An 8,278-nucleotide genomic window follows, 5' to 3' on the forward strand; every position below is an offset into this window, starting at 1 on the left:
AGGACAGCGCTAACCCGAGCTAGCCGGAGCTAGCAGTCAGCTAGCAAGCAAAGCCCAGATTACAACACACACAGAGGGACTACATTCTCTGCTCAGGTGGATATTACTCCACTATATATTGACATAGCAAATCATTGTTTCCTGATATGTTAATGTAAAATATCATAGAACCTTTAATTATCCCACATTTTATACAAAGATTCAGAGAAAAATCTCCTAAGAAATACAAACCAAACAAGGCATTTCGTTTTTTTTTTGCCGTCCCACGAATCATTCCGTGACCCCCCTCAGATTTATCTCGCGACCCCTTAGCAGAGTCCCAACCCTTACGTTGAGAACCACTGACTTAATACCATAAAATAATTACACACAGCCAGCTCAGGTACTTAAGAGCAAACACACAGACACACACACACACGATGAGCTCAGGTACTTACCGTCACGTACGTATACACACTCGACTGATGAAATTCAGTGCAGAGAGGCTGTGGTGGTGCATATTGATGCCCAGCCAAGAGCTCCCTGCTGGGCTTAGCTTGATCCCTGTGTGCCCCTGGATGGCTTTGGAGACCTATTCTGCGGTTAACCTGCAACATATACTCACACACACACACACACACATTCAGATACACACACTTCCCACAGAGCTGTGCAAAGCTTCGGCTCTAGTATGTTTTATTAGCCTGAATTTGGCTTTCAGCACACAGCCACAATTCACTGTCACCAGAAAACAAAGCGCGTGTGTGTGTGTGTGACTCCACACGTGGGCATGTATGAAGCTGTCAGTGCTGTTTGTAGCCGGGACTCTCACTCTTTCCCTCCCTAACACATGCTGATAGACAGTCATATTTCCTGTGGTAACAAGCGTGAAAATGGCCTCATAAATCCAAAGTGGTTTTACAGAGACCACATCAGCGGCCTAAAGAAGATGTATTATGTAAATAAAACAACAGGCCATCAGTAATGCTGGCTTGTTGCCGCCACCAGATCATAATGACTCAGCGGGAGACTTATAGAGGAATACGGCAATGGTTCGATTAGGTGTGTGTGTGTGTGTTTATGTGTGTGTGTGTGCCTGCAAGCCCCCACGCAGACACACTCCTCTGCTACATAATTTGATATTTCATCATAAGTCTCCATCCCAGCATGGCACGGCTCTTTGCAGCCTGCCATGGTCCAGTGATCTGTGAGCAGAGAACAGGGAAGGCAGGGCCAAACCACTTCCTTGGTGTCACGCACAAACACACACACACACACACACACACACACACACCAATCACACTGTTTATTAAAGGTGAAGGCGTGAGGAAAGGTGTGTGTGTGTGCGCGCGTGTGAAAGCTTGCATACAAACATAAAGTGGACTCTCGCACAGAGGGTGTTCAGTGTGCGGCTACAGTGGTACTTTGATACACAAACACAACTCACGCATTCAGTCACACACACACATGCCCTAACGGCTCGCCTCGCTCCGACCCGTGATGGATTGGCTGCACTCCCGCCGTGACAGACGAGCGATGGATGGAGAGCTGAGAAGATGAAGGGGAAGAAAGGGGTGGAGATGGGGGGGGGGCATGTGTGTGCGAGGGCGTGTTGGAGGAGAGAAAAAGAGCTGAGTGCAGCGGTGCTGGTGCCAGGGAGGATCTTACACGGGGCCAAGCAGATCATTTCCTCCACTGCAGCATGTGTCATTTCCGCTAAACAAGCAGCGCTTCTGTGGACGGGAGAGAGGATGGAGGCCCGTCCTGTCAATCTCCCTCTCCACATCCTCTGTGTGTGGTTATGTGAGTTTATGGGCCTGTGTGGAAACCAAAGTACACTATCAGTACTGTCATGTGCTCTAAAATGAATGCAGGAGTCATTATTTGATTGATGGACAGGAACTACTCGACCGACGTACTTGTTTGTGGGTCTGGAGGGAAAGTACACAGATTGGTGATGAGTTGTAACAGAAATCCTGTGTTAGTTACTGTAGGAGGCATTGGAATTAGAAAGACTAGGGCTTTTTTCATGAAGGGTATCATCAAATACACAACAGAGCGATGCATTCTGGGTTTTTCACATTATTGACTAAAAACCAGCTTCTGCACTTCAATTTCTCCTCTTATTAATTATTTTAAGCCTCGGGCAAGTCTGCCAACTTTTAGGAAATGTGATACTAAATTATTGTAGAACTCCTTTAACTCTCTAAAACCTTTGAATATATGAGGCCGTTTAACACTAGATGCAAGGAGGGCCGACACGCTTCGGAAAAAGTATGCTATATTTTGCAGTAAAGCTGGGGTAGCCAAAAAAAGATTCCTGCATGCTTATTTCCTACAGCTCCACCTTCTCTGTCCTAAGCCCCTCCCACCAGACGGGCGTTGACATATTCACTGGCCCCCCTAACTGTTCTGATCCTATGTGGCAAATATTTTTGGTATAATTTTTTATATCAGAGAGGGATAACTTGAATTATTCATAGCAGTTATAAAATGTAAGTTAGGACTGAATTAATATTATTTTGTTATTATTGTTATGAACTAAATCTATGGGAGTGGTAAACAGACATTTATACAGCGTTTTTCTATTCTTAGCACACAAATTCAGCGTTCACACACACACACACACTCATATACCGGCGGCAGAGACTACCATATAAGGCGCTACCTGTTCCTCACTAAACATCATGCACACACAAGCAATTTGAGGTTCAGTATCTTGCCCAAGGACGTGTAGACTGCAGCGGCCGAAACAATGACCTTCGGATTAGTGGATGTAGTAGGATGTTGTGTCTAATATTTTTGGTTCCCCCCCTCCAAAATGTGGCTCCAGCCTGGCCCCCTCTTTGAGGTGTTTTTCCTGTGAATGTGTGAGTGTGAACGGCATACTCCACCTGTCGGCACTGCGGCAAATAGCCATGTAAGGCACTGTGTCAGACATGATTTGTGTTTTTTTGTGTGTGCAAACCCCCCAATTACATTCGCTCCTAATTACACACTTAAAGACGTAATTAGGCCTGCCTGTTCCATTGCTACACAAAGAGATATCACACGGTGCACCAGGAGGGAGAAGGTTCACACACAGGCAAGCAAACATGCACGCACACGTCTTTTAATTAGCATACTAACCGTGCACACTTAACATATATGAAAAACCAACTTGGAAACAAATAGAATGGCTCGTTATTGGCTCTACTGTGTTATTGGCTGAGGGAACTCAATGCGTGTTAATTGAAAAAAAAAACGTGAAAATGAATAAAATGCAAAGAAAAAAGGGCTTTCCTAAACAGAATATACGTCATATTAGATAAACACACTGCAAATAAATGAAACAGAAGCAATATAACGCCAAAGCGAACATTTTCTGCATCACTCACTCACCAGATACGACAGATATTGGCTACAGCATACACTAATGTGCTTATTATTATGTTCAGGGTCCTCAGAAACGTGTGTTTTGTAACTAATTTCCATTGTGTTGCACATGACTTGCAACATTTATGTATTTGCTTGTTTTATTCTACTTGTAGCAAATAAACTTCCATTCGTTTTGTTTTCCTAAACCTGCAAAAATGTAGCTTTTTGGGATATTTGGAGGAAGCAGCGCTATATTAGCACTAACGTTGTAAACTGCTTGTTTAAACACCCAGCAGACGATGTTCCCCAGCTAGCTAGCTAACTTTCTCTGTCTGCCGTTTGGTGCTGAGCGTTTTCCATAACAGCTGCCTGCTGCATCTGTAAATCACGCTGATGAGGGTGGGTAAGAGTGAATGGTTAAGTTGTGGGCCCTTAAACCAAAAATAATGAGTTGGAAGCCGCTAAAATGCTCCGTGGAGTCGGGTGATAATTCTCTGTGGGTTCGTCACTACAGGGGACCCCTTTAACAAAGACTTTTTCACCCATTTAGAATGTCAACATATTGATTGAACCAGCTTTGAAGTACAGTGCATAGCTCTCCTGGCTGCTATGATTTTCAACACTCAGTCGGGATGTCCTTGCATGTGCGGAGCTAAAGGTGTGTTTTAATGCCCCCCTTCTTCATCCTCCTTTGCCTCCGTCTAAACCAAACTATCGAATAAAAACATCGCCTCCTTAAAAAATAATCTACAAAGTCAATAAATGTGATCAAAACAAAGCTATGCCACCCGGGGAAATCATGGACAGAAGCGGGAGAACACACCTAATCGTTACCTCAACAAGCATGGTGGGGCATCCGAGGCACCGAGCTACAAGAGGAATGAGGCACGAGCCTTCGTCTGAACCTTGAGATATGAGTGGTGTGTGTGTGTGTGTGTGTGTGTGTGTGTGTGTGTGCGTGTACTTAGCAGCCCTCACTCTCTAGCTGGCTGCTTAAGAATCCAGTCACATCTCTTGCTAGCAGGCAGGCAGTAAGGCGCTTTCACGCTCACAGGTTTGCTTTGGTTGGGTCTAATACCCCTTTCTCTCTCTGTATGTGTATGCATATGTGTGTGTGTGTGTCAGTGTGTGTGTGTGTACGTGCACGCGCACATGAGCATATGCCTGAATCTGACTATATGCTCCCCACTTCTTTGTTTCTTTACTTTCTGTTGTGTGCGACAGTTGTGTGTTCACGTTTATGCCGTGTGTGTGTGTGTGTGTGTGTGTTGGCTCTCGGCGGCACTGATAAACCCACTTAGACTCTCCCCTGATCTGCTCGCTCTGGGCTGGCAGCCCCCTGTCTTGGCTGACACACACACACACACACACACACACACACACACACACACACACACACACACACACACACACACACACACACACACACAACCACACACACACAACCACACACACACACACACACACAGAGCCCTCTGCTTTAGCTGCTAGCTGATCTGTGACGGCCTGCCACTCAAACGCAGCTCCGTTGAGACACTGCACAAAGGAGGAGAGGAGGCTGGGAGTAGCGGGAGGAAGGGAGGAGGAGGAGGTGGGGGGGAGGGAGAGAGGGAGAGGGAGAGAGGGTATCAGTGTCTTTCTTTCGGTTGCCTGCTAGCTCCCGCTCTCTGGCTGTCTCCTTATCTCACTACTCCTCACTCTCCTCCACCTGACTGGCTTTGGCAGCAGCTCTTCACTGCCCGACTCCCCTCCCCTTTTTCCCTCTCCCTCTATTTCACTCCCCCATCTCTATCCCCCCCCCAACCCTCCGTCTATATTTCCCTACCTGACCGAATGCTGCTTCATCTCTCGTTTACGTCTCCGAATGGGGAGACTCGAAAGATGAAAGAGGAAAAAAAAATAGCGAAAGAAAGACAGCAAGGGCACGTCATTGAGACATTGTGCAAAAAAAAAAAAAAAAAAAGAAGCATTGAAGGGAACAAAGGGAAACATGGATTGACGAGGAAATTAAATATATTGATGTACAGTGAGAAAAACAGGGAAAACGGAGAGGATGAGCAGAGGAAACCTGTAGTGTTTGCGTCAAGGATGTAAAACTGGGATGTAGCGTCTAACATACAGAAAGCCACCGCCAGCAGCTCTGCAGTGCTTTAACTTCAACCCCAGACTCCCTTTAACACAAAGTAACCACACAAACTACAAAAACACATATTTTCTCCAGTCATCCACATAGTTTTGGTTTTATCCTGTTTGTCTGGAATGAGAAGCCTCTTCTGATCTAACCTACAAAACCGCTACAAATGAATCCGTTTTATGATGGGACTATACGCTATAAAGGTTTGGGTTTAGCTTGGAATAACTGCTTTGTTAAGTTTAGAAGATCTTCTTTTAGGTAAAGAATGATGATAATAATGTCCAATATTTCTTTGATCCATACATACAACCTGCAGAAAACCCTACAATTTGATTTCATCTGGACGTTTCCTTAGAAAATAGTTCTAAAGACAACTGTTGACAGTGATGTCTTTGATGTAGAACCACACATTAAATTCCTTTCAATGTATCGGGGTGGTGGCAACATTTATTTCAGACAGATATCTCAAAGAAATATGCTTTAACACTGAATTAATTTGCCATCATTAAAGCTGCATGAATGAATATATTATATTAACCGTAGATCAAATGACGTGTAATAAAGAGTCGCTTTAAACCCAGAGTCGTCACCCAAATCTGCAGTACGTTTAGCCTCTTTCAGCTCATTATTTTGGCTTTACGGCCTGCAACTTTACCATCTTGGTTCCCTCTCAACACCAGCACCAGCAGACAGAGAAGATCAGCATTTCGATGTTGAACACAGTGGCGCATTTAACAGCTAAGAAGTCACATTTTCCCCTCAGGAGTCGGTGGAGACCAAAACGGAGCTAAACGGATGTCTGCTTTTTGTGTAAGTAGGCAACTATAAAAACGTTACAAGGTGATAACACATGAATGCTGTGTTTACAGCTTGTCCCGCTGCCTCCAAGTGACAACATAAATCAATTAGTGCAGGTTTAAAGGAATGAAAAAAAAACCGGAGAGGTGGTTCTAGGGAGTATAGAGACTTTCCTCCTCGGCATGTGGCTGAGGAAATCAACACCACAGTAGCAGCTTCTGCCACTGGGTTTCATTAAGGTGAAGATTGTGTGATAGTGAGTAAACTGCGTGACAAAAACAATCCTGATAGTGGAAGCCTGTGTATGTGGCTGAGCAGAGAAGGAGGGAGATAAAGGAAAGAGCAGGAACGCAACGGACAAATAGAAAATTGAGAAACAGAAAAACAGGGCAGTGATCCCCCCAACAAGCCAAGACTAATGACAGCAACAAAGTAGGTGATAAAATTGAGGTGGAGTGAAGAGACAAAGGAAGGAGTTTGTGGAGGGAGAGAGAAAAGTCTGTGCTCAGCAATATGGATCCATAGCCCAGGGTTAGTGAAGACAGAGAGAACTCTTCATCAGCACCTTGAGTGCTGCCGATATCGCTGAGTCATCATCGCCTGCATACACAACTGCAGGGTAGAGAGAAAAAAGAAAAGGAGACTTATCACTTATCATCCCGGTTGTTATGACGATAACATTTGTCATGCGTGTCAAAACGAGGGGAGGTCAACGTTATTCACTTTTTAAAATATGCTTTCTGAATGAATCCAAACTGTTGGTTGTCGGTTCATCCCTCCAACGTTTCTTCCTTGAAGACTTGTGGGAGTTGCCTGGAGCCGTTGGGCAACTTTCCCAGCGCCGGTCTCACACCTGCCCCCGGCAAAAACAAAATAACTATGCAAAACTCTCTTTCGCTCTTGTGGGCTCCCTCTCCTTCCACGTTTCCTCTCTCCCTCTTTCAGTTTTTAATTAAACAGAAGTATAGGGCTGAGAAAACCTGCTACTAATTACACAGCCGCTGCCTCTCTCTCTCTCTGCTTCTTTCTCCCTTCCCTTCCCTCTCTCTCTCCGTCTTCCCTCCTCTCTGAGCTGGAGCTCCGCCAACAGCCTGTGGAATCACTTACCAGCTTCCACGACGGGGGAGAGGACGCACACACACACACACACTGGCACACAAGTGTGAGAAATCACACACACACACACACACATGGATGCAGACAAAAAAAACGTCAAAAATGTGCAAAACACACGTTACAGTTACACTCAAGACATCCTGACACACTCATGCTTATACCCGTTTAGCGCCTTTGCTTTCCCACTGTCGCCGTGTGTGTGTGTGTGTGTGTGTGTGTGTGTGTGTGGCGGGGGTGATCAGCTCCCTAATGAGAGAGAACAGTAATCATATTTCACACTGACACAAACACAATCACAACATCTGTATCTACTGTGGCCCGCCCTCTCGTTCCCCCCCCCCTCTCTCCTCCATTGCACAGAAGCTCCCCTACCCCCCCCCCCCCCCCGTTGCATCTTTCACCTCAATCCCCATTCCATCCTCTCCATCGTGCTCCATCACTTCCTCTCCTCTCATCCCTTCTCCTCGGTTTTGTTCCCTCCATTGAATACACAGAGATAGAAAGCCCCAGACTGACACCCCTCTCACCCGGCTCTCCTTTGCTTCATCTCTCCCCCTCTGTCTCCCTTCATCAAGCTGTGCACCTCGTCTCCCCTCGCTCCATCTTAATACAGCACGTTCTTATTTAAGGTTGTAGGGAGGGGGGTGGGGCGACGCCGACGCTATAATTTAACAACGCTTCGTCCAATCCATCACACAGACAATGTACACACACCGCTGTCATGCATCACCTGCAGGCGAGCGTGTGCATTTTTCTGGATGTGGTGTGTTTGAGCAGGAGAGAGTGAACCAGAAGGAGGCGAAAGGGGCAAAGAAGGGAAACGGTGGAGGAGGTGGTGTTTGGGGTGGGGGTGTAATAGAAAGGCATGGAGTGACATCCACAGAGGAAACACAC

Source organism: Eutrigla gurnardus (genome assembly GCF_963514095.1).
Source record: "Eutrigla gurnardus genome assembly, chromosome: 16".
NCBI classification, from domain to species: Eukaryota; Metazoa; Chordata; class Actinopteri; order Perciformes; family Triglidae; genus Eutrigla; species Eutrigla gurnardus.